General features: G+C 40.1%; 1 long non-coding RNA gene across 1 annotated transcript in view; it reads right to left on the minus strand.

Annotated features, from left to right (window-relative positions):
* Window positions 1-24726, minus strand: part of LOC144218056 (uncharacterized) — a 110756-nt gene extending 86030 nt beyond the window's left edge. Inside the window, exon 1 of the long non-coding RNA XR_013331037.1 lies at window positions 24681-24726. This is a non-coding gene — a long non-coding RNA (uncharacterized LOC144218056). The remainder of the gene's footprint in view (window positions 1-24680) is intronic.
* Between the last annotated feature and the right edge of the window lie 1659 nt (window positions 24727-26385).

A 26385-nucleotide genomic window follows, 5' to 3' on the forward strand; every position in this document is an offset into this window, starting at 1 on the left:
TAAGACAGTCCCTGGTCTCAAGGAGTATACAATTTATGTGGAAAAACAGACACATAAATAATTAAATATGATTTGGAGGTGAAATACTAGATGTATACACAGAATGATATGGAAACATGTGGAAGGGTGTTAAGCCCCAGGTAAGGGTCTTAACAGGAGCAGGAAGAATCAAAAGCATTATTCAAATTTGCTTCTGGGTAGTTTATAATTCTTACCCAAAGAGGCCACAGTAGTTTATGCATAGTCAAAACATAAAAATGATATCTGGAAGGCTGGAGAATAAACATTATAGCACAAATTTACAGAAGGCTTTGAATCATCGAAGCATAAAACTGTGTGTGTGTGTGTGTGTGAGTGTGTGTGTGTGTGTGTATGTGTGTGTGTGTATGCACAGGCATACTTGGTAAATGCACCTTTAGAGAACAGGTACTTTACTGTACTTTTAAAACATAAGTTGACAAAGAATTAATTGAGTGAGAATTACAACCCACACATGTGTAATATATTAGATTCCTCACAGATTTAGAGATAATAAGCAATCTGCCCACACAAACAAGAATCCACAGTAAAATCCACTCCCAGATGATTTCAGCTATGCCTTCTTCATTTCAGAACATTTGCCTTTTAGGAGAAAGGATAGTATGCCCTAGTCACACTGAAAATGACTGCTTTATTGGAGTTCCAGTTTCTCAATTTGAAATCCCACTTTTTAAGAGAAAGAAAAATAACACTAGTTGAGCAACTACCAAGTGAAAAACATAGGTCCTTTACCTATATTACATTTGATTAATACTTACAGTAATTTTGCAAGGAAGGTATTGTCATCACCCAGCTCCTATACCCACCACACTCTATACATTTTACAGATGAAGAATGCAGATTTGGAGAAGTTAGGCATATGCCAAGTGTCCCACAGTTTTGATTTCTTCTAACCATGTATACCCCAAGGTGGTTCAGTTGGTTAGGCATCCAACTCTTGATTTCAGCTGAGGTCATCATCTCATGGTTCATGAGTTCAAGCCCCACATCAGGCTCTGTGCTGACAGTGTGAATCCGGCCTTGAATTCTCTTTCTACCCCCAACACTCTTTCTCTGTCTCTCTCTCTCTCTTTCAATAAATAAAATTTTAGAAAAATAATAAATAAGTAAATAAACACGTAATCCTGTTTTCTGAAGGACATAAAATGTTCTCTAATGCAAGAGATATGTCTTCTGTTTCACCTATATCTCTCTACAATGCATCACAAAAACAATAGTCTGAGTAAATAATACCTATGTTGGGTTTCCTCAACATACCTGGCAAGCAGAGCTCAATACATCTTTATAAGTGCTTTACTTAGGCAAAACAAAGCCCTAATATAGTTCATATCCTGTATCATAGATTTTTCCAGAAATTGCTCCAACATCAAATATTATAGTATGGCCACCATAAATCACCAAAATTATAACCAAAAAAAAAAAAAAATGGAGCTTCTAGTGAGAATGACGTTACCCATATTTTCATGAAAATAACTCCAAAGACACTCCAAAAAAACAAAGGTTCTCAACATTAAAGCCAAAACCAAAGGTCAAGATATCACAACAAAAATGAGGTGCCCGTATTAAAAAATTGGCCCACTGCTACTAAATAGAGGAGTTGAGAAAGTTGGAAGATCATTTTCCCCCCTCCTACCCTAACTGCTCCTAGTTTCCCACACAAGCTCTGTGCCAACCCGATCTTTGAAGCATGGGTATCATCTTCTGAGGCAGCCATGCCACTTCCTTCTTATCTAAATTAGTGGTCCTTTTTAAAATTTGTGGTAAAATATACAAAATACAAAATTTATAATTTTAACCATTTTTATTTATTTTATTTAACATTTATTCATTTTTGAGAGACACAACGTGAGTAGGGGAGGGGCAGAGAAAGAGGAGACACAGAATCCGAAGCAGGCTACAGGCTCTGAGCTGTCAGCACAGAGCCCAATGTGGGGCTTGAACTCACGAACTGTGAGATCCTGACCTGGGCCGAAGTCAGACTTGCAACTGACTGAGACACCCAGGCACCCCAATTTTAACCGTTTTTAAATGTATAGCTTAGTGGCATTAAGAACACTGACACTGTTGTTAAACCATCACCACCGTCTATCTCCAGAATTTTCTTCATCACCCCAGACAAAAATTCTGTACCCATTAAACAATCAAAATGGACAGAATGTGAGGCCAAGTTCTAACCTCTCTATAGACAAATACTGACTTTATTTAGATTTCTCTTTGTTTGAGGGTGAGGAAAAAGAAAAGTAGAGAACAAGATTTATGAAAAATCACTACAAAACAAGGGAAGACCAGTCGGTAAACACTGGAAGAAGTGTTTCCTCGGTCAAATGTAGACATCAAAGCAAGCTACATGGATCAGGAAGAATCAGTCAATTATAACACCCCAGGGGAGGAGGGGCAAGATGGCAGAGAAGTTGGGAGCTCCCTACCTTGCACTCACCCCCATATCTGGCACAGAGAAGACCTGAAGCCATGGAACCCTTAGAGAATCCAGGAGTTTGTGAGGAAAAGGAGACAGAGTCCACTGAGAAAACCTTCTAACGTGAGTGCAAACTGGGGAAGATAAAATCGGGCTGGGACCAGAGACACAGAGGGACAGGGGCTATCCCCCTCTGCGGGGAGTGAGACGGGAAAGAGAGAGGCCAAAACTGCTCAAGACACGGTCACTGTCACTGGGGAACAGAAAAACCTCCGCTCAGGACACAGAGGGACTCGGTCACCAGCTCTCCAGCTGACCCTAAGCGGGTTGCACTTGTCCCAAACAATCCCCGGGAAAACATCTCCCTGCGTGCCAACTCTCGCATGCCAACTCCCTGTGCGAGCCAACTCTACCTGAAGGGGCCGTGCGCCCACAGCGCCTTTGTGCTTCTGGCTCGGCTGGATCCCTAGAGGGGAGGAGAAGGGCTTAAAACTGGAAGATTTGCCCGTGAGTTCATGTTTCGGGTGAGGAGACACAGAGGGACCTGGTTTCCGGCTCTCCAGCTGACCCGAGGCAGGAAGCACCGTCCCAGGCGACCCCCATCCTTGCTCGCCAACCCAACCATAAGGAGACTGAAGGAGATGGAGCAGCGGCTTCTGGCTCAATCCTCAGGGGGCAGGAAAGAGGCTTGGAATTGCCCTGAGGGGATCGCCTGCAAGTTTGTGTCTTGGCAATTTCAGTGGGGCTCTTGAACTGGGATTTGGAAACGAGGCCTAACCTGGGATATAGAGCGCGGCCCACCTTGGCTGCGTCCCCAGCACAGGGAGTTTACACACCCAAAAAAGCGAGTTACAGCACTTGGTTCAAGAAGGAACTGGAGCACCACCACTCTCCTCCCCACAACCTCAAAGGCAGAACTCCCTCCTAATGCATTGGATCAAACCATGCCCATCACTGCTAGAGAGCTGCCCTCCCCCCACCCTTTTTTTTAATTGGAGCACTGACCTGATTAATTCTGGTCACTGGCTTGCTTACACAGTCACATTTAATCCATTCTGTAGATGTAAATTCTACACCTACCTACCTTTTCATCTCTTTCTCTCAGGAGTAATTATACTATACAGTTTCTCTGGATAACACCAGCGTCTTACTCTCACTTCTTCAACCATATTCCACCCTTTTGCTCTTTGAAAAAAGCTTCTTATCCCTTCTGCCTGTTCATTCCATTTCCAATTTTGCCTCATCCCCGCCCTATCATCTCTCTCTTTCTCTAGGCTCTTCACACAACACTGCATACACCCGGCTATTTAATTGAAGCTGGGAAATCTGGTTATATGCTTTAAACTGTTCTTTGTCTATTGGCTTTCTTCTTTTTCCTTTCCTTTTCTTCTTTTAGACTTTTTAATGTATTTTTATTTTCTATTATTCGCCTTCCCTCCTCCCTCTTTTCTCTTTACTTTTTCATTTTCCCTCTCTGTTTCCATGTTTGTTGGATTTGTCTGTGTGTTTGTGTGCCTCTGTTCCCTGTGTGTTTGTCTGTCTGTTTTCTTCTCCAGGGCTATCTCAAGAAACAAGCCAAAGTACACACGGTGGAGAGTCCCAAATACCACTACGAGCAGGAAAATAAAATAACCAAGGTCTCAAGAAGAGAGACCAAGAGATACCATTCAAACTACACTTTCTGAAAGGATAGGCTCTGGACAGTCAAAGAGTCTTCTTGGGTACAGCAGCACTCACAGGTGCAGAGAGCATAAGAGTTTTTTTTTAAACTAACAAGAGATAGAAAGCTAACCAAAATGACAAAATGAAAGAGTTCTCCTCCAAAAAAATTCCAAGAAGAACTGACAGCTAAAAAACTGCTCAAAACAGATATAAGTAGCATAAGTGAACAGATTTTAGAACAATAATATAAAATTAATTGCTGGGCTTGAAAAAAGCATTGAGGGCATCAAAGAAACTATGGCTACAAACAACTTGGAGCATAAAAATAGGCATGATGAATTTAAAAATGCGATAAATGAGATAGATAATAAACTGGAGGCATCCGATGCCCGGATTGAAGAGGCAGAAAGGAGAATAAGTGATTTAGAAGACACCATTATAGAAAAAGAAGAAACAGAGAAAAAAAAGAGACAAACTGATCCAGGAACATGAAAGAAGAGTTCGAGAGCTCAGCGACACAGTCAAACGGAACAATATCTGTATGATAGGAATCCCAGAAGAGGAAGAGAGAGGGAAAGGTGCTGAAGGAGTCCTGGAACAAATTATAGCAGAGAAATTCCCAACCTGGGGAAGGAAGTAAACGTTGAAATACAAGAGGCACAGAGAACTCCCCTCAGACGTAATTTGAATCGATCTTCTAGACAACATATCATAGTAAAAATGGAAAAATATAAGGACAAAGAGAGAATTTTGAAAGCAGCAAGGGAGAAAAGGGCCCTAACATACAAAGGGAAACGCAAAATGGTGAAAGACCTATCTACTGAAGCATCGCAGGCCAGAAAAGAATGGCAAGGAGATCTTCAATGTGATGAACAGAAAAAATATGCAGCCAAGAATCCTCTATCCAGCAAGCCTGTCATTCAAATAGAAAGAGAGATAAAATTCTTCCCAAATAAACAAAAATTGAAAGAATTTGTCACCACTAACCCAGCCCTACAAGAAATCCTCAGTGGGACGCTCTGAGGGAAGTGTTGCAAGGAATAAAGATAACAGAGACACCACCTCAAGCATGAATCCCACAAAGGACACAATGACTCTAAACCCACATATNGCAAAATGGTGAAAGACCTATCTACTGAAGCATCGCAGGCCAGAAAAGAATGGCAAGGAGATCTTCAATGTGATGAACAGAAAAAATATGCAGCCAAGAATCCTCTATCCAGCAAGCCTGTCATTCAAATAGAAAGAGAGATAAAATTCTTCCCAAATAAACAAAAATTGAAAGAATTTGTCACCACTAACCCAGCCCTACAAGAAATCCTCAGTGGGACGCTCTGAGGGAAGTGTTGCAAGGAATAAAGATAACAGAGACACCACCTCAAGCATGAATCCCACAAAGGACACAATGACTCTAAACCCACATATTTCAATAATAACACTGAATGTAAATGGGCTGAATGCTTCAATCAAAAGACATAGGGTAGCAGAACGGATAAAAAAACAAGATCCATCTATTTGCTGTCTATAAGAAATGCATTTAGACTGGAAGATAACTTCAGATTAAAAGTAAGGGGATGGAGAAATATATATCATGCTACGGGAAGTCAAAAAAAAAGCTGGAGTAGGTATACTTATATCAGACAAACTGGACTTTAAATTAAAGACAATAACAAGAGATGAAGAAGGGCATTATATAATAATTACAGGGTCTATACATCAGGAAGAACTAACAATCATAAATGTCTAAGCAGCAAAATGGGAGCACCTAAATATCTAAAACAATTAATCACAAACAGAAACAAGCTTATAGATAAGAATGTGCTCATAGCAGGGGACTTTAATATTCCGCTTAACAGCAGTGGATAGATCAACGAGACAGAAAATCATTAAAGACACAATGGACTTGAATGACACATTGGACCAGATGGGTCTGACAGATATATTTAGAACTTTACATCCTGAAGCCATGGAATTCACTTTCTTCTCAAGTGTGCATGGCACATTCTCCAAGATAGATCACATACTGGGACATAAAGCAGCCCTCAATAAATATAAAAGAATAGAGATCATACCATGCACACTGTCAGATCACAATGNACTACAGGCCAATATCCTTGATGAATACAGATGCAAAAATCCTCAACAAGATACTTGCAAATCGAATCCAACAGCGCATAAAAAGAATCATGCACCAAGATCAAGTGGGATTCATTCCTGGGTTACAGGGCTGGTTCAGTATTCGCAAATCAATCAGTGTGATACATCACATCAACAAAAGAAAAGATAAAAGCCATATGATCCTTTCAATAGATGCAGAAAGAGCATTTGACAAAATATAGTATCCCTTCTTAATAAAGACCCTCGAGAAAGTCGGGATAGAAGGAACTTACTTAAACATCATCAAAGCCATCTATGAGAAGCCCTCAGCTTACATCATCCTCATTGGGGAAAAACTGAGAGCTTTCCCCCTGAGATCTGGCACACGACAGGGATGTCCACTCTCAGCACCGTTGTTTAACATAGTGCTAGAAGTCCTAACATCAGCCATCAGACAACAAAAGGAAATCAAAGGCATCAGAATTGGCAAAGAAGAAGTCAAACTTTCACTTTTTGCAGACGACATGATACTCTACATAGAAAACCCGACAGACTCCACCAGAAGCCTACTAGAACTTATCGAAGAATACACCAAAGATGCAGGGTAAAAATCAACGTACAGAAATCGGTTGCATTTTTATACACCAATAATGAAGCAACAGAAAGGGAAATCAAGAAACTGATCCCATTCACAACTGCACAAAAAACCATAAAATACCTAGGAATAAACCTAACCAAGGATACAGGAGATCTGTATTATGAAAACTATTGAAAACTTATGAAAGAAACTGAAGAAGACACAAAGAAATGGAAAAACATTCCATGCTCATGGATTGGAAGAATAAATATAGTTANACTATTGGGACCTCATCAAGATTAAAAGCTTCTGCACGGCAAAGGAAACAATCCATAAAAATATTAGGCAACCAACGTAATAGGGAAAGATAGCTGCAAAAGACATATCAGATAAAGCATTAATATCCAAAATCTATAGGGAACTCATGAAACTCCACACCCAAAAAACAAACAACCCAGTGAAGAAATGGGCAGAAGATATGAACAGACACTTCTCCAAGGAGGACATCCAGATGGCCAACAGACACATGAAACGATTCTCAGCATCCCTCCTCATAGGGAACTACAAATCAAAACCACACGGAGATGCCACCTCACGTCAGTCAGAGTGGCTAAAATGAGCAAATCAGAGGACTCTAGATGCTGGCGAGGATATGGAGAAATGTATTCCTTCCTACACTGTTGGTGGGAATGTAAACGAGTGCAGCCCCTCTGGAAAACAGTGTGGAAGTTCCTCAAAAAATTAACAATAGAACTCCCCTATGACCCAGCAATAGACTGGTAGGAATTTACCCAAGGGATACAGGAGTGCTGATGCATAGGGGCACATGGACCCCAATGTTCATAGCAGCACTCTCAACAATAGCCAAATCATGGAAAGAGCCTAAGTGTCCATCAACTGATGAATGGATCAAGAAGATGTGGTTTATCTATACAATGGAATACTACATGGAAATGAAAAAGAATGAAATCTGGTCATGTGCAGCAACATGGATGGAACTTGAGGGCCTTATGCTGAGCAAAATAAGTCAAACAGAGAAAGACAGATACCATATGCTTCCACTTATAGGAGGATTAGGAGAAACTTATTGGAGGACCATGGGGGAAAAGAAGGGGGGAAATGGTGGGGGAAAGGGAGAGAGGCAAACCATGAGAGACACTTGAATGCTAAGAACAAACTGAGGACTCATGGGTGTGGGGGGAAGGGGGGAGATGGGCATGGAGGAGGGCACTTGTTGGGATGAGCACTGGGTGTTTTATGGAACCTAACTTGACAATAAACTATGAAATAAAAAAAACATAAAACATGAGACAAAAAAATAAAATAAAATAAAATAAAGAAACAATCAGGAACATCAAAGACAAGTCATTTAAAATTAGCTATTTAGAGAAATGAAAAAGAATGAAAAAAGAAAGAAGGCCTATGTAAATTATGTGACATCATCAGGAGAATTAACATTTGAATCATGAGAGCCCCAGAAGAAGAGAGAAAAGGGGGAAGAAGACTTACTTAAATAAATAATAGCTGAAAAGTTCCCAAATCTAGGGAGAAGAGAGATATCGACATCCATGTACAAAAAGTTTAAAGGACTTCAAGCAAGATAAATCCAAAAAAGATTACTCAAGGACACATTATAATCAAAATGTTAAAATCCAAGATGAAGAAGGATTTGGAAATCAGCAAGAGAAAGATAATTCATCATTCACAGCAGAATTCCTAAAGGGCTATCAGTCGATTTCTCAACAGAAAACTTACAGGCCAGGAGGGAGTGGGATGATGCATTCAAAATACTGAAAGAAAAATAAAAACAGCCATTCAAGAATACTATACCCAGCACAATGGCGTTCAGAAATGAAGGCTAGGTAAAGACATTCTTAGACAAAAGCTAGGGGAGTTTGTCAGCACTAGACAAGCCTTATAAGAAACACTAAAGGGAGTTTTCGAGTTGAAATTAAAGGATGTTAAGCACAACATAAAAACATACAAAAGTATGAAACTCCCTGATAAAGGTATAGTCAAATTCAAAATACTCTAATATTATAATAGTATTATGTAATCACATTTATCTCTAGTAAAAAAAGTCAAAATAACAATGGTATTAAAAATAACCATAGCTACAATAATTCGTTAATGAATATACAGTATAAAAAGATAAAATGTGACATCAATAGCATAAAAGATAGGAAAGGAGAAGCAAAAGAGTAGGGCTAGCATTTATAACTGAAGGTAAGTTGTTTTCAGCTTAAAATAGGCTATTCTTTTTGTAAGATATTTGATGTAAGCCTCATGCTAATCAAAAAGAAAAAGAAGCTTCCTGCTTCAGATTCTGTGTCTCCCTCTCTCTATGACGCTCCCCTGCTCAAGCTGTCTCTCTCTCTCTCAGAAATAATTTTTTTAAAAAACTGCTTCTAGTAGTTATTCATAAGATATATAGAGACGGGCACCTGGGTGGCACAGTCAGTTAAGCGTCCAACTCTTGATTTCGATTTAGGTCACCATCTCACTGTTCATGAGATTTACCCCTTCAGTGGGCTCTGTACTGACAGCAGGGAGCCTGCTTGTGATTCTCTCTCTCCCTCACTCTCTGACCTTCCTTTGTCTTGCACAAGGGTGCACTCTCTTTCTCTCTCTCTCTTTCAAAATAAATAAATTAACATTTTTTAAAAATACAAAGAGACAGCAATTTAAGAACATTATTACAAAAAATAAATAACAAAGGAAGACAGCAAAAGCAAATGAAAGTATTATGAAGAATCGCAGAACAGACTCTCCACAACTAATCATAAGGAAGTGGCCACATCACAAATATTAGGAACAGTGAAAATAAAACTGACTGAGGAAGGGAGGAATACCACAGGGAACAGAGAGTAGCAGACCCCATACCAGTCACCCCAGGCACAGAAGATCTGCACTGGGAAGACAAATCTACATAATACTTAGCTGTGAAAATCAGAGGGGCTTACCTTCATGTTTTATAATCAGTGGCACTTGATACTTGGAACTTTAAAAATCAGCTGGTTTGGGGCCATTGGGTGGCTCCGTTGGTTAAGCATCTGACTTTGGCTCAGGTCATGATCTCGTGGTCCATGAGTTCAAACCCCTCATTAGGCTCTGTGACAACAGCTCAGAGCCTGGAGCCTGCTTTGGATTATGTGTCTCCCTCTCTCTCTGCCCCTTCCCCTCTCTCTCTCTCAAAAATAAAATAAAAACATTCAAAAAATCAGCAGGTTTGGCTGTGGGAGACTCAGGGAAATAGGAAACTGAGTCTCAACACTTAAAGAGATAGCATAACAAACAACCCCACTGATATAGAGCATAAAGCAGCAATTTGAAAAACACCCGGGATATATAGAAAGCAGATTTATTTACTAATCTCTGAACACGCATAGAAGGGACAGGGATCTTTAGAAGACTTCTCCAAGAACAAAACAGCTGAAGGGCAACATTTCTCTCCCTATTACAAAGTCTAGACACATGGACATCTGCAGGAAACTAGCTTGTTAACAGTGCACTCCTGTGCTCTCCTGTGGATCAACCCCTCTCCCCAGTTCACATTTTCTCATTCTCTCTCTAAGGAAAAGAAAAGACGGGCGCCTGGGTGGCTTAGTCGGTTAAGCGTCCGACTTTCGCTTAGGTCATGATCTCACGGTTCGTGGGTTCGAGCCCCGCGTCGGGCTCTGTGCTGACTGCCAGCTCAGAGCCTGGAGCCTGTTTCAGTCTGTGACTCCCTCTCTCTCTGACCCTCCCCTGCTCACGCTGTCTCTCTCTCTCTCTCTCTCTCCTAGAAATAAATTAAAAAAAAAAAAAAGAAAAGAAAAGAATAATAAGAAATGACAACAGATTAAGAGAACTCAGTAACACCATCAAGTATAATAACACTCTCATTATAGGGTTCCCAGAAAGAGAAGACAGGAAAAAGGAGGCAGAAAATTTATTTGGAGAAATAATAGCTGAAAACTTCCCAAATCTGTGAAGGAAACGGAAATCCAGATTCATGAGGCACAGAGATCTCCCAATAAAACTAACCAACTTTGTGTGGAAGTCCACACAAAGACACATAATAACTAAAATGGCAAAAGGTCGTGGTAAAGAGAAAAATTTTTAAGCATAAGATGAAAACAGTTACATGCAAGAGAAACGCCATAAGGCTATGAGCTGATTTTTCAGCAGAAATTTTTCAGGCTACAAGAGAGTGGCATGATATACTCAAAATGCTGAAAGGAAAAAAAAACTGCAACCAAGAATACTCTATCCACCAAGGTTATCATTCAGAATAGAAGGAGAAATAGAGTTGCCCAGACAAATAAAAGTTAAAGGAATTTATAACCACTAAACCAGCCTTACAAGAAATGTTAAAGGGGATTCTTTACATGGAAAGACCATAAGCAGGAGTAAGAAAAGTAAGAAAGGAAAAAGTTTCAGAGATACATATAAACATAACAAAAGTAGTAGATTAATCACTGATAAATGTGGTTAAAGGATAAAAGCAGTAACATCCAATATTTTTTATAAAAATTAGTCAAGGAATTCATAAAATAAAAGTATGGCACCATATACCTAAAACGTGGGGGAGGAACAAAATTTAGTGCTTTTAGAATGAGTCCAAACTTAACTGACCATCAACCTCATACAGACTGCTATATGCATAAGATGTTTTATATAAACCTAATGGTAACTGTAATTAAAAACCAGTAATAGATATACAAAAAATAAAGAGAAAGTAATCCAAGCATATCACTAAAGAAAGCCATCAAACCACCAAAGGAAAGAGCAAGAGAAGAAAGGAACACAGAATAATTATAAAAACAACCATAAAACAAGTAACAAAATGTCAATGAATACATGCCTATCGATAATTAATTTGGATGTAATTGAGCAAAATGCTCAAATCAAAAGATGTAGAGTGATGGAATGGATAAGAAAAAGCAAGACCCATCTATATACTACCTCCAAGAGACTCATTTCAGACCTAAAGACACATACAGATTGAAAGTGAAAGGATGGAAAAACACTTATCATGCAAATGGAAGTAAAAGAAAGGTGGGGTAACAATATTTATATTGGACAAAATAGACATTGAAACAAAAGCTCTAACGAGACAAGGCATATAAATAGAAAAGGAAGAAGCAAAATTGTCTCTATTTGCAGAAGACATGCTCTTATAGATAAGAAACCCTAAAGACTCCACAAACAAACAGAATAAATGAATTTAGTAAAGCTGCAGGATACAAAATAAACACATAAAAAGTAGTTGTATTTGCATACACTAACAGTAAAGAAAACAATCTCATTTACAATAGCAACAAAAAGAATACAATGCATAGGAATAAATTTAATCAAGAGGTAAATGATCTGCATATAGAAAACTATAAGACACTAATTAAAATAATTGAAGAAGACATTGAAAAGACAATTGAAAAGATATCCTATATTCTTAGAATGGAAGACTTAATATAGTAAAAATGTCCATATTACTCAAAGCAATCTACAGATTCAATGCAATTTCTATCAAAATTCCAATGGCATTTTCACAGAATTGTTTTATTTTTAAAAAATTTTTAATAACGTTTTAATGTTTTCTTTATTTTTGAGAGAGAGAGAGAGAGACAGTGTGAGCAGGGAAAGGTCAGAGAGAGAGGGAGATACAGAATCTGAAGCAGGCTCCAGGATCTGAGCTAGCTGTCAGCACAGAGCCCAACTCGGGCTCAAACCCACAACATGAGATCATGACCTAAGCCGAAGTTGGATGCTTAACTGACAGAGCCACCCAGGTGCCCCATGACAGAATTTTTTTTTTAATTTTTAATATTCTTGAGAAAGAAAGAGAATGAGTGGAGGAGGGGCAGAGAGAGAAGGAGCCACAGAATCCAAAGCAGGCTCCAGGTTCTGAGCTGTCAGCACAGAGCCCGACGCAGGGCAAACCCACCAACCGTGAGATCATGACCTGAGCCAAAGCCGGACGCTTAAACGACTGAGCCACCCAGGCGCCCCACAGAATTTTTTTTTTTAACTATAAAACTCGTATGGAACCAGAAAAGACCCTGAATGGCCAAATCATGAGAAAATAGAACAAACCTGGAGGCATCGCATTTACTGATTTCATTATTCAAAACAGTATGGTACACGCATAAAAACTAACACATGGACCAATGGAAGAGAACTGAGAACCCAGAAATAAAGCTACATATACATGGTAAACTTAATCTATGACAAAAATGCCAAGAATACACAATGGGGAAAGGAAAGTCTATTCAATATGGTGCTGGGAAAACTAGACATCCAAACACAAAACAATTAAATTGGACTCTTATATTACACCATATACAAAAATCAACTCGAATTGGATTAAAGACTTAAATATAGGCCTGAAACCATAAAACTCCTAGAGGAAAACAGGGGAAAATTTCCTTGACATTGGTGATTTTTTTTACTAGGACACCAAAAGCACAAGCAACAAAAGAAAACAAAAGTGATACCTCAGCAAACTAAAAGTTTCTACACAGCAAAGGAAACAATCAGCAAAATAAAAATGCAACTTAGAAATGGAAGAAAATATCTGCAAACCAAATAACTGATAAAAGTTTAATACCCAAAATCTATTTCAAAACTTACACAACTCACTACCAAAAAAAAAAAAACTCACACAAAGACCAAATAACTCAGTTTTTAAAAATGGGCCAAAGACCTGAATAGACATTTTTCCAAATAAGAAATACATATGGCCAAGAGGTACATGAAAAGGTTCTCAAGATGACTAATCATCAGAGAGGTAGAAATCAAAACCACAATGAGAAATCACTTCACACTTATTAAAATGGCTATTATCATAAAGACAAGAGATGCTCAGAAATCTGTGGCTCAAACCACAGCAAGTATTGGCAAGGGTGTGAAGAAAGGGGAATCCTTTTACATTATTGGTGTAAATGTAAATTGGTACAGCCATTATGGAAAACAGTATGGAAGTTCCTCAAAAAATTAAACACACAACTACCATATAATCTGCCATCCAACTACTGAGTATATATCCAAAGGAAATGAAATCGGTATTTCCAAAGGTATCTGCATACCTATGTGCACTGCAGCACATTATTCACAACAGGCAGATTTGAAACTGCCTAAGTGTCCATCGACAATGGATGAGTGGATAAAGAAATGTGAAACACGTACACACAGGAATATTATATGATCCCACTTATATATGGAATCTAAAAAAGTCAAACTCATAGAACCAGAGAGCAGAACTGTAGTTACCAGGGGCTAAGAAGTGGAAAGGTGAGGGAGAAAGATTTGGGAAAGGTGGATCAAAGGGTGCAAAGATGAAGTTCTAGAGACTTAATGTACAACATGGTGACTGTATTGTACACTTGAAATTTGCTAAAATAGTATTCTCAACACACAGTCACACACACATACACACAAAAGGTAACTATGGGAGGTGACATACATGTTAATTAGCTTGACTGTGGCTACCATTTCACAGTGTATATAATATATCACACTATAAGGTTGTTGTTCACCTTAAGTGTATACAATTTTTATTTGCCAATTCTATCTCAATAAAGCTGGAGGGGAAAAGGAGAGAGAAGGTAAGAAAGGACTGGTCAAGAGGGCCACATACATCCAAAAGAAGCTACAGAAAAGAAACCAAAAATATTCAAGGAATAAATGAATCACAGAAATCATCAAGGAAAATTTCCCCAAACTGATGAAATACTTAAGCCCTCAGAACCCTCCTCATATTTAAGAATATTAAATCTAAATGCAAATCTAGAATGAGGCAAAACAGTTTATCTGCAATAGAGACTTTTTTTGAGAGCAAGAGAGAGGGAGAGATTGGGTGGTGTGCATGCATGAGCAAGGAAAGGGCAGAGAGAGAGGAGGATGAAGTTCCCAAACCCAAGTGGGCTCTGCACTGACAGCAGTAAGCCCAACGTGGGGCTCAAACTCACAAACCATGGGATCATGACCTGAGTGGAAGTTGGATGCTTCACTGACTGAACCACCCAAGTGGCCCTAGACAGATTTTTTTTTTTTAATTTAAAATATCTTATAGCTATTTTGGAACTAGAAAACAATGAAACAGTGCTTTCAAAGTTCAGAAGGAAAAATGATTTTGAATGTAGCATTCTATACTGAGCCAAACCATCAATCAAGTTCAAGGGCAAAGACATTTTTCAGACATGCTTTAACTTAGAAAGTTTAACTTCCATAAACACTTTCTGAAAAATTTATTGAGTGTATACTCCACCAAGACAAAGCATGGGAAAAAAATTAAAAGTAAGACATAGGATCCTACAAAACAGTACAATCAACTTGAAATACAAAGCAAAGTAATCTCAGGCTGACATGTGTGCATCAGGCAGGCCTAGAAAAACATTAGAGAAATTCAACAAGTGGTTTGCTTTAAAAAGCTGAATGAGATTAGATATATGGTGGCAAAAGCACATGTTCCTCCAGTCAACAAGGAAAAAATGAAGGCAATTATAAATTTTAACTGAAGCAATTATGTGTTCCTAGAAAGTTGTATTCCAAATGTGAAGCAAATCAAGGCATTCAAAGAATCCCTGCAACTTGGAGTATCTTCCTTTGGTCAAAGTTCGGTGATACATTATATGTCTTTTTCTAAAGGTGTAATAATATTAAGTAGTCCCACAAAAAATATTACAAATGCTATTGAATCTTGATATTTAATTAAAATGGGCATTGAGGAGGGAACTTGCTGGGATGAGCACTGGGTGTTATATGGAAACCAAACTGACAATAAATTATATTTTTTTAATGCAATATAATCACTAAATCTTATCAATAAAAATGTATCAGTATGGTTGATCAGCTGGGAGCTAGGTGAAGGAAATACAATAGCAAGTGCTGAGGCACTAAATTTTTCATACAGATTAGAAATTAGAAAATTAATTTTTAAAATTGGGAGGAAGAAAGATCAAAGGGTAATAGAAGTGAATTTCATCTTCATTTGTTTTTACTAAACTGCCAATAAATATAATATAAAGTCTATAAATCAATGAATTGAGGTACAGATCTCTCTTGAGTTACAATGGGGTTACATCCCAATAAACCCACCATAAATTGAAAATGTCAGAAGTCAAAAACGCAGGTTAGGTAATACACCTAACCTACCAAACATCAGAGTTCAGCCCACCTTAAATTTGCTTAGAATACTTACATTAGCCTACAGTCAGACAAAATCACCTAACACAAATCCTATTTTATAATAAAGTATTGAATATCTAATATATTTTATTAAATACTATACTGAAAGGGAAAAAACAAAATAGCTCTATGGTACAGAATGGTTGTAAATCTATCAAGTGTTTACCCTCATGATGACATGACAGACTGGAAACTGGCTCACTGCTGCTGTCCAGCATCATGAGAGAGTATCTTACCGCATCTATCACTAGCCCAGGAAAAGGTAAAAATTAAAAATTCAAAGTAGAGTTTCTACTGAATGCATATCACTTTCATACCATCACAAAGTAAAAGAATCTAAGTCAAGCCACATAAGTTTGGGACCATCTGTACAGACCTATTATTTAGAATTATGCTTTCATAATATTAACAGAATTGGGTTGGGGGGATTTTATTATTTATGCTCTACCATGCCGTACTAATATCTTAATTTCCATACACATCTACTATAATAGCAATAATATAACAGGGAGTATGAGTTCACCCCCATCCTGGCCCAAGGGAAGATTTCTCACTGGTTCTGTCCAAACCGCACTTAGCCACCATCTTTTCTGTTTTAATGTTTATTTATCTTGAGAGACAGCATGTGCAGGGGATGGGCATAGAGAGAGGGAAAGGCAGAATCCCAAGAAGGCGCCACACTGTCAACACAGAACCCAACACAGGGCTTGATCCCACAAACCATGAGATCATGACCTGAGCCAAAATCAAGATTTGCACACACAGACAACTGAGCCACCCAGGCACCGCATGTCACTTAGCCCCCATCTTGGTCAAAAATCAAGGCTTTCTCTTCACACCACCATCTCTACCTCACAAGAATTGCAATTTCCCTAGTCTCTATCACCAAAGGCACAATGGCCCATGACCAGCAGCTAGTTATAGTTGGGACAGGGAAAGAGACTGAACTGAAACTCCAAGGCTCACATAAGTGTCACTTTGATGCAGAAACTCATGGCCACAAGAGGCCAGCCCCTGACTGTTGACAAAAACAAGAGGGTAGCTGAGTCTGCCAACCCAGGATTGCCTGGCACTCTCCACAGCATGCCATGCCATCCCTCTGCCTCCAAACCAGACCAAAAAGGGTCTCTCACTCTTCCCTCTTCCCTCAGTCCTTCAAATTCCTCATCCTTCTTTCCCATTTCAGTCATAATCTATAAAAATAGAAAAAATGACATCCAGCAAGCCTGCTTTCAAATCTTGCATCTAACTCTTTCATCTGACATTTTTACAAGCAGCCTCCTTTGCATTTTGAGCTCTTAGTTGCTGCCTCTGAAGTGGTGACCCAAGCCCACAGATCTGAGCACTGGAGAAGGGAAAAGCCCTCCTGACACAAGTGAGAGACATTAGTGAGTCTAGTGAAGGTGAGAAACATGTAGGAAACACACAGATATAATACAACTATAACATGAACAATAAAAATAACAAGAGTAAAAACACTGTGCAGATTTTAAAATCAAGGAATCTCAGAGAACCAAAAACAAACAATGCTTCTATTCTACCATATTATCCAAATTTTCCCTGAGCAAGAAAAACATCTGGAATGTCTCTAAGAACCTGATTTATGTATGTGTGTGTATATATATATATATGTATACATATATGTATATGTATATGTATATATACATATGCATATATATGTATATATATGTATATGTATATGTACATATATATGCATATATATATATACACACGTATATAATAAAGACTTTATTATTTTAAGGAAGTACATGGTTCATAAGCCTCATGATAAAATGGAAATGCTTCTGTACCCTATAAACAAATGATAAAGTAAATCTACTGGTATTATGGATAAATAATTTGATTTTAAAAGTACATTTAAACCTGACTGTATTTTCCTCTTCCTCTTCTTCCCCTTCCCATTCCTTTCCAAACAATTCAATCCAAAAGTCCTGGGTGAGGGAAGAATTTGCTATAGCCCAGAGTGAGGTGGTGGAACCTTACCAGGGAAAGGAAAGCATTCTTATATAGAGGGGAGGGGAGAGGGGATGGAGAGGATAGAGGGAAATAGTCCTAGATGGTTTGTTGAAGGCAGGTGCAGCAAATAAGACATTTACAAGAGATGGAGAAAGGTTGGTGGTCCATCGCAGTATGCAACTTCAGAGACTGAGTAGGGGAAGAAAGGCAGCAGAGCAGGGTATCAGAGCTGTAGCTGAGTGGGGAGATCATCCATGGGTGCATGTGAGGGACAGCCCAGCACAAAGCATCAGAGTCTGAGCAAGGTAGGGAAGTCATCTAGATAGGAAAGTGGCCCACATGGGGCATCCACGCCCAAGTTGGGTAAGGGGCATCTGTGCAGCCCAGAGCAGCAGCAGGTATGGGCACAGGTGTCAGAGCCCAAAAAGAATGGGGAGAGTATCCATGTAGGGAGTAGGGTAGCAGAGGTGAGGAGAAATTGGTTATATAGACAGCAAAGTTGATCAAATACAGGAAAAAGTAAAGATAGTGGGAACCAGATTTCTCACCTTCAGACGAGGAGCTACAAATATAGAAAGGGAGAAAACTAGAATACAATCTGGTGTTGGACTGGAATAGAAGATATCAATGTGAACTCATGGGTTTAAGTATGAATAGCTAGATAGTCAAACAAATATAGGTATAAATATACACACACAATTCCTAGTTCTGTCTAGTAAGTAGGCCTGGAAGTAGTGACACACCAGGAATAATGAGCACACCTAGTAAAACAGATCTTGATTTCTAAATAGTGTTTTCCACAAGGAAGGAAGGAAGGATGGAAGGAAGGGAGAAAGAAACAAAATGAAACTAGGGTTCCTTAGAGGAATGGTTGATTTCAGGGGCCAGGACAAAGAAAATATAAGATGAGTCTAGAGTATCTTATACCGGAAAGCATGAAAGGCCTCAACAAATAAAAGGGACAAAGAAGCGACCCTGAAAGGGCTCCCACAGGCCCACTCTAAGACAATTTGAACATCATAATAATAACAGTAACAGATTATAATCCATTCATAAAATAGGAATCTGAGTCACATACCTATATTAATGGATTAATGAATGGATAGGCAAACAAACAAATAAATGACAAGTTGATAAAGAACAGTGAATTTACATAATCTGAAATTTTTTGTCCACAAAATACCTATTAATTACAGAGAGAAAAAAATAATTTTATAGTAGAAAAGTCTGATGGACACCACTTTAATCAAGTAACTAAAGTAAATATTATCAGATACAGAACAAATTGCAATTGTGTACCACCTAATGGGATGCAATGATAAAAAGGCAGCATCACATCTGTGATATTTCTGGCAAGAGTCCATAACCTGAGTTTAATCATGAGGAAACATCAGACAAATGCAATTTGAGAAACACTCTACAAATTAACTGGCCCATCATCTTCAAAGGTGTCAAGGTTATGAAAATCTTAAAACAGATTAAGGAACTATTTTTCCAATCTGATGGGTATTTTACATGAACATGACAAAGAAACTCAATGAAAGAGTCTGGGTGTCATCCCTTTGCTCTAAAAGACATGAAAACTGGGGATACTGGCAGAATGTAAAGGGACTAGGAGGAGTGGATCGTAGTCATGTATCAATATTAATTCCCTCCCTTGTATGGTTGTGATGAGGTAATATAGGGGACTCTACAAAATACACGATGTGTAATCTTGAGTGTTGATCAGAATCTAGTCCACCGGTAGCTGGACTTCAGTCCAGAGTTTCTGATTCTGGGGTCTGGGATGAGGCTTAAAAGTTATTAGGAGATGGTGATGCTACTGCGAGAGTCACTGATGTAAGAGAGTATCCTCGTTTTAGGAAAAAAACAAACTCATCAGGGGAAATGAGACTTACTCTCAATGGTTCAGGAAAAGAACGGTTCTTTGTAATGTACTTGCAAGTTTTCTTTACTTTTGAAATGTTTCAGTAAACAAACAACCTCACCAATTCCAGAGCTATCAAATCAGAATTTAGGATAACTGGGCAGGGAGGAAGCTGTGGTGGAGCAGTGCCCAGTACACCCCTTCCTAATCAATAGTGCAAAGTAAAGCAAATAAGACAGGAAGGGGGCTACTCAAGGCACTTAAGAGAACCAAATGTTTTCAAGTTCTTAAAAACATTTGTTGACAATGAATATGCAAAACCTTCCATCTCTAAACACTAGAGTAGTTGTCCTTTATTAAAAACCCCTTTGAGTCTTCAATGGGTTTTTCCCTCCATAACTCCAAACTTCTCTTTGTCCATTTTACCACTACCTCAAGCTCTGTATTTAAATTAGGAAACACATCTAATGAAAGATCTAAACACATCTGATCCCTTTCCTAAAAATCATCTGATACCATCTTACAAGGTTAGGCAAGAAAATAAAATCCATCCATTGGATTTAATCCACTGAATACTTTGCAATTCCATACCTTTCCAAAAGGTTTGCTGCATCCTCCATGTACCAGTCATGTGACCCAAAGCAACTTTCCTATCTTCTCTCTAGCTCCATTTCCCCATCAGAAAAATAAGGATAATAAGAGCACCCTATGCCTTATAGGAGTGTTAGGAGGACTAAATAAATGTAATGGACTTAGACTGAATCTGGCACATTGTAAATCCTTGATAAATGTCATATGCTGTTGTTGTTTCAATTTTAGCCACATAATTGGATTTGATAATGGCCACACCTACCACTCTCCCTTTACCACTTTATATGTGAAGCTGGAAGGCCTCTGGACTAAATTCAGCAAATTTGCATAGAAACCAGAGTTTCCTTGGAGAAAAGATACCAAGATGTTGACCCATATTTCTATTGAGGTTCAATGTTTTCAGACCATCTTTGGTGATTCTCACGACTGTGGTGGCAGAAGCTTGGGCCCCCATGTGGAGTCTGGGGTTTGAGTCTAGGTTCTATCAGCTACTGTCTCACCTTTGGCAAGTTACTTAACCTATGTGTACCTCAGTTTCCCTCTTTGTAAAATGGGAGAGATGATAATATCTACTTCAGAACATTGTTGGGAAGGCAAAGAAGACCATTTATACCAAGCAGTTGTTACAGTGCTTGACATATACTAAACAGTAAAGCTTCTGGGTCCAAGGTGTGGCCATATGACTAGCTATAGTCAGTGACATGATGTGTGTCACTTCTTCAGGGGAGGAAAACTGTTTTTCCCTACCCTCTTATGTTCAGTACCTGATGCCTGCTGCAAGTTAAACTGACAAAAGATAAGAGCTACACAAAAAAAGAAGTGAAAATCCCAAGAAGCAATTAGGCTTGAGAGCATTTTAACAAAGGGTGACAGATTGTGGAAAAGTGACAAGACAAAGGAAAGGATGTTTGGGGCTCTAGAGAAGGTAAGTTGCAAGAAGGTAAAGATATACAGGAAACTAATGGAAGGCAAAGGCTTTTTAGTGGGGCTGTTATGCAGACTCAGGGCAGTACCATCTCTGTTGATAAGAGTCATCTCCAGTGATTAAAAGTTATTCTCTTCAGGAGATGAAGAGAAGAGAGCAGATACCTTCCCAAAAACCACATGCTCTGCTTTCAGGCAGAGAGGAAGAGAGCTCTGTTTGCTGTTTTTCAAGTGCCTTGAGCTCAAAATAATCCTCATGCCAAAGTAGTTTATTTTCAAATAGGATATTCTGATCCCCTTCACTTCTAAGCTGAACTATTTAATTACCAGTACAAGGGCCTCAAGAACACTTTCCCTCTGACATAATGACCAAAAAATTTCTAGACAACAGCTGATCGGTCAGCTTGGGGCCCTGAGTACTTAGAATAAAAGCAGAGCCACCGCTGTGACCTATAAGGGCATGCAGCATGAGCACGAATAAATATTGATACCCTATCCTAACTCATCGGGCACAACTACCACAGAGAGTCTAGCTTGAAGGAGGAGGGAATTTGGATTGCTGACCTAGGCCTGGGTGGGGGTTATGGGGTGTTGTTTCTAAGTGTAGTGTGTGGCTGAGACTAAAAACCCTCTTTTCACTCAACAGGCATTGGAATAGTATCCACTTCTGCGTAACAAATTATTCCAAAACTCAGTGGCCCATGCACACAGACCACCAAGCCACACAGTCAATACTCACAGGTGGATCTCCCACCTCTCCCAGCTCCCGGGCCTTTCCTCTCCTTGTCTACGGATACACACTCTCCAACACATGGGGATTACAGAAACCATCAGGTGCAAGTCAAGTTGCTGTGAAAGGAAAGGGGGAAAATGGCGGACTGTGTCTCAATGCTTAGAAGAACACATGAGTAAAAGACCAGCATAAAACACAGACATGTGCAAAGGTGTGGGCAGAGAGTGTGAGCCAGCAGCAGGACACACCTGCACCCTTGGTTGGTGGGGTGAACCAGCACATAAAAATGGTGTCTCCCCTGGATTACCCTTTTTCCTCATCCAACCGTCTGCCCACTGATGTTTCCATTGCTTATTTCACACAGCTTCCCACAGATGTTTTTGACATAGTCGTTTTAACCATCATGCCAACACATTACCTTTAAAAATATATAAGAAAAAGGCTACTAGAGAAGGTGCTGTCCACTCCCTCCAACCTCCCTGTTTGCTACATCTGGGCCACCAAACATCATCCCAGAAAATCCTAACACACAAGTGGGCAGGTCTAACAAGGGCCCTGATCTAATAGCCTAAAATTCAGGAACCAGAAAGAGCTGAACACCAGAAAAAGTCATGCAAGGAGCTACAGCAAGTGATTTAATATTAACAAGCCAACACCCCTCCTTCCCAAGGAAAAAGATGGCAGGTTAGTGGTTCCTCCTGTCCCCAATTCCATGCACAGATAATTGCTTGAGGAAAAACAAACCGGGAACTGCTGGCACATTCTACCCCAGATAGCCTACCACTCCCACAGGCAGTGTTTCCAATCAGGGTGTGAGTGGATGGAGATGATAGAGTTCTTCCCTGGAGACAAAGAGGTATCATTTGTAGAGAAATGGAACAGGGTGCAAAGGGATGTAAAAAATCATCAAAGTGCTCCCCAGGCAGGGTCAACAAAATAAGTGAAAGCCATCATCTCAAGGTTAAGTCAAGAGAAAAACAGACAGGATGCTATAAATACAGTGTCTCTTTGGGCACCAAGGCATAGATCATAACAGGCCAAGGGCTAAATGGGACACATGGCGGGTGCCCGTCTCAGTCGGGCCCGATGGACTAACAGGCAGACAAATATGAAATGCAAGCCTCAGGGCCAGGCCCTACCCTGAGTGAAATCTCATTAAAAAGCACATCAAAGATCAAATGGTGGGAGAGCAAAAAGTAAAAAGCAGCAACAGCCAACCTAGGGGGTAAGAAAGGAAGAAAGGAAGGAAGGAAGTTAGTATTATCTGGGAACCATTCCCAGCTACCCACTGTCTGCCTGGCCTTCAACAACTTGGCAGGCTCCTCCTGAGGGCCACGGGATGATCTCAAAACCACTGTGCTTCGAGATAATGTCATAATACAACAAGAACCACCTCGCTCCATGCCAGGCACTGTGCTAAGTGCTCTGTGTATATTCTCTTCTTTCACTATCCCAGGGGTTAGAGGAGGCAAGTATCATCCATCTCACTTCACAGATGCAGAAGCTGGAGGTCAGAAGAGTTTTTTCACTGGTCCAAGATCACACAGGCAGTAAAGTCAGGGTCTGAACCCAGATACTCCCAATTCCAAAGCTTATGTTTTTATCCCTGACGCTGCTGCCTCAGCTTTTGTATCACAAGCTACCTGAGCCCTCACCGCCACCACCCTTCTTGGCAGCTGGGTCAAAAGTGACAGAAAGCTGCCACTTGGCTTTCCATGTCCATTCATCACTAATTAATAATCATGAGTCCAGCTGGGCCTGCACCCCACTGAGAACACTGCTGAGGGCAGTGCTTGCAAGCAGTCATGGCCAACCTGTCCCCAGGCTGTGGGCACAAACCAAGTAGACACGCTTGGTTAGTACAGTGTCTCAAATGCAGGAGATGGCCGGCATAAAACTGCACAGTAAGGGAAGGACAGTCCTCATCCTCTTGGTCACATCTGTCTCCATTCCCACAGCTGGTTGCCTAGTTCAGGTGTTCCTTATCTCCCCTGGGCTACGCTGTGGCCACAGAAGTCCCAGCACACATCTGAGCAGGCCCCCCTCCAGCTCAGAGTCCTTTAGGGGCTGATCCCGCCCCCAGGATCAAGGGAATTCTCTGTAGCAAGGACCTCTCCCAAAGGAACTCACGCCCCATGGCCACCTCCAGAAAGGCTCTCTCAGTTTATAAGGTTCAGACCAAGGACACACACCAAACTGTTGACACTGATGACTTCTGAAGTTGAGATTAAAGGGATAGGAGGAGGGGCGCCTGGGTGGCTTAGTCGGTTAAGCGTCCGACTTTCGCTTAGGTCATGATCTCGCGGTTCGTGGGTTCGAGCCCCGCATCGGGCTCTGTGCTGACTGCCAGCTCAGAGCCTGGAGCCTGTTTCAGTCTGTGACTCCCTCTGTCTCTGACCCTCCCCTGCTCACGCTGTCTCTCTCTCTCTCTCTCTCTCTCCTAGAAATAAATAAAAACATTTTTAAAAAAATAGTCTATGAAGGGATAGGAGGAAAGTTGTCAACTCTGTATTGACTCAACTCTGTAATATTTTACTTACCATAAACATCTTCATGGTTATAACGTCATGTTAAAGTCCAAAGGGAATAAACATATAAAGACTAGGAAAGGAGGTCTAATTCTGCGTACCTTCTCACTGTCGCCTGTGTGGATAAGAGCCAGCACGCAGTAAGACCTTACTGCTGAGGTAGATTTCACTCGCACACTCCTTGAAGACAGGGAATTTCTTGTACATCACTGATTCTGTACAGTGAATGCCACAAAGGAAAAGTATCTGGTGAATAAAAGGCATAATCAATGGAATGAGTGTGAGTAAACACAGCCTCCCTAGAAATGCTATTCACCATATGGCGAAGTCTTGATGTGTGTGATGGCTGTGAGTCTGTGCAAGGGCTAACCAAGTCCGTGGGAGAATTCTCCAGAAAGAGACACAGTTGATAATTTAAATAAGGAAGTCTAGAGTGGTGTTCCTCAAGATGTGATCTGTGAAAGCATACAGGGCCCATGACCCATTTCTTCAGTAAGTATGCAGCACAGATTTAAAAAAAAACAAAGGTCTCTGAGCACTGGGTGTTGTATGTAAGTGATGAATCACTAAACTCTACACCCAGAACAAAACTGCACTCTATGTTAACTAGCTGGAATTTAAATAAAACTCGTAAAAAGAAGATGAAGAAGAAGAAAAACACAGACTTAAGAAATGTAACAACCCAAAAGAGTGTATGGGTCTTTCGTGGATATTAATAAACTCTAAAGAGACATTCTTGAGACAATTAGGGAGATTTCAACAATGAGTGTTAGAGGATGTTAAAGATTATCATTAATTTTGTTAGCTATGATAACGGTATTGTGGTTGCATTAAAAAGTCCATATTGGATATGAGTGAAATAATGTCTGAAAATTGCTTTAAAATACTCTAACTTAAAAAAATTATACAGGGAAAAACATCGTACAGGGATAAGTAGATGAAACAACATTAGGAAAATGTATTGCTAATTAGTGGAGTCGAATGAACACATATGGAGTTATTTATTCTCTTTTGTCATACTTTCAAAGATTTCCACAGTAAAAAAAAGTTTTAAAAAATAAATTTAAGTAGACTCCTAATTTGTATAAGATGTAACCTCTGAACTTCCTTGGAATCACCTGGTACTTGTTCAAATGCAGATTCCCAGGCTGCTCTGACCTGCTGGAGGAGGCAGGGGCCTGAGGCTGCACTCTAACAAGGACGCCCTACCCTACCTCCGGCTCTCGCACGCCGTGGTTCTGATGAGGACTCCACCGAGGATGGCCACGCACATGATTCTCCAGGAACAGGCCTGATTACACCCGGTGTCCCTCCTTCACTCTCAAGAGTGTCCCAGTTTGGAGGCACCTGGGTGGCTCCGTCGGTTGAGCGCCAGACTTCAGCTCAGGTCACGATCTCATGGTTCCTGAGTTCAAGCACCATGTCAGGCTCTGCGCTGATAGCTCGGAGCCTGGAGCCTGCTTCAGATTCTCTGTCTCCCTCTCTCTCTCTCTGCCCCTCTCCCCCCCAAAATAAATAAACACTCAAAAAAAGAGTATCCCAGTTTGGACAACAAACTACACAGTCATCCTAGATGAAGTGAGCCATGCTCACTCTTCACATGCTGCCCGGACCTGCATGCACTGAACCCCCAATTATCTGCCAAGGCCCAGCTCAAGCACCCCCAAGACCTTCCCTGATGACTCTGGGTGACTCTGCCCTTTAAGCCACAGACCCAAGCCAACAGAGAGTACCTCCACCTGGATGGCTGTTATTGTGATATAATAAGAAATAGTATATTTGGTCTCTGTCCCTGGTTCCTGGCAC

Source organism: Crocuta crocuta, unplaced genomic scaffold (assembly GCF_008692635.1).
Source record: "Crocuta crocuta isolate KB4526 unplaced genomic scaffold, BGI_CrCroc_1.0 scaffold427, whole genome shotgun sequence".
Taxonomy (NCBI): domain Eukaryota; kingdom Metazoa; phylum Chordata; class Mammalia; order Carnivora; family Hyaenidae; genus Crocuta; species Crocuta crocuta.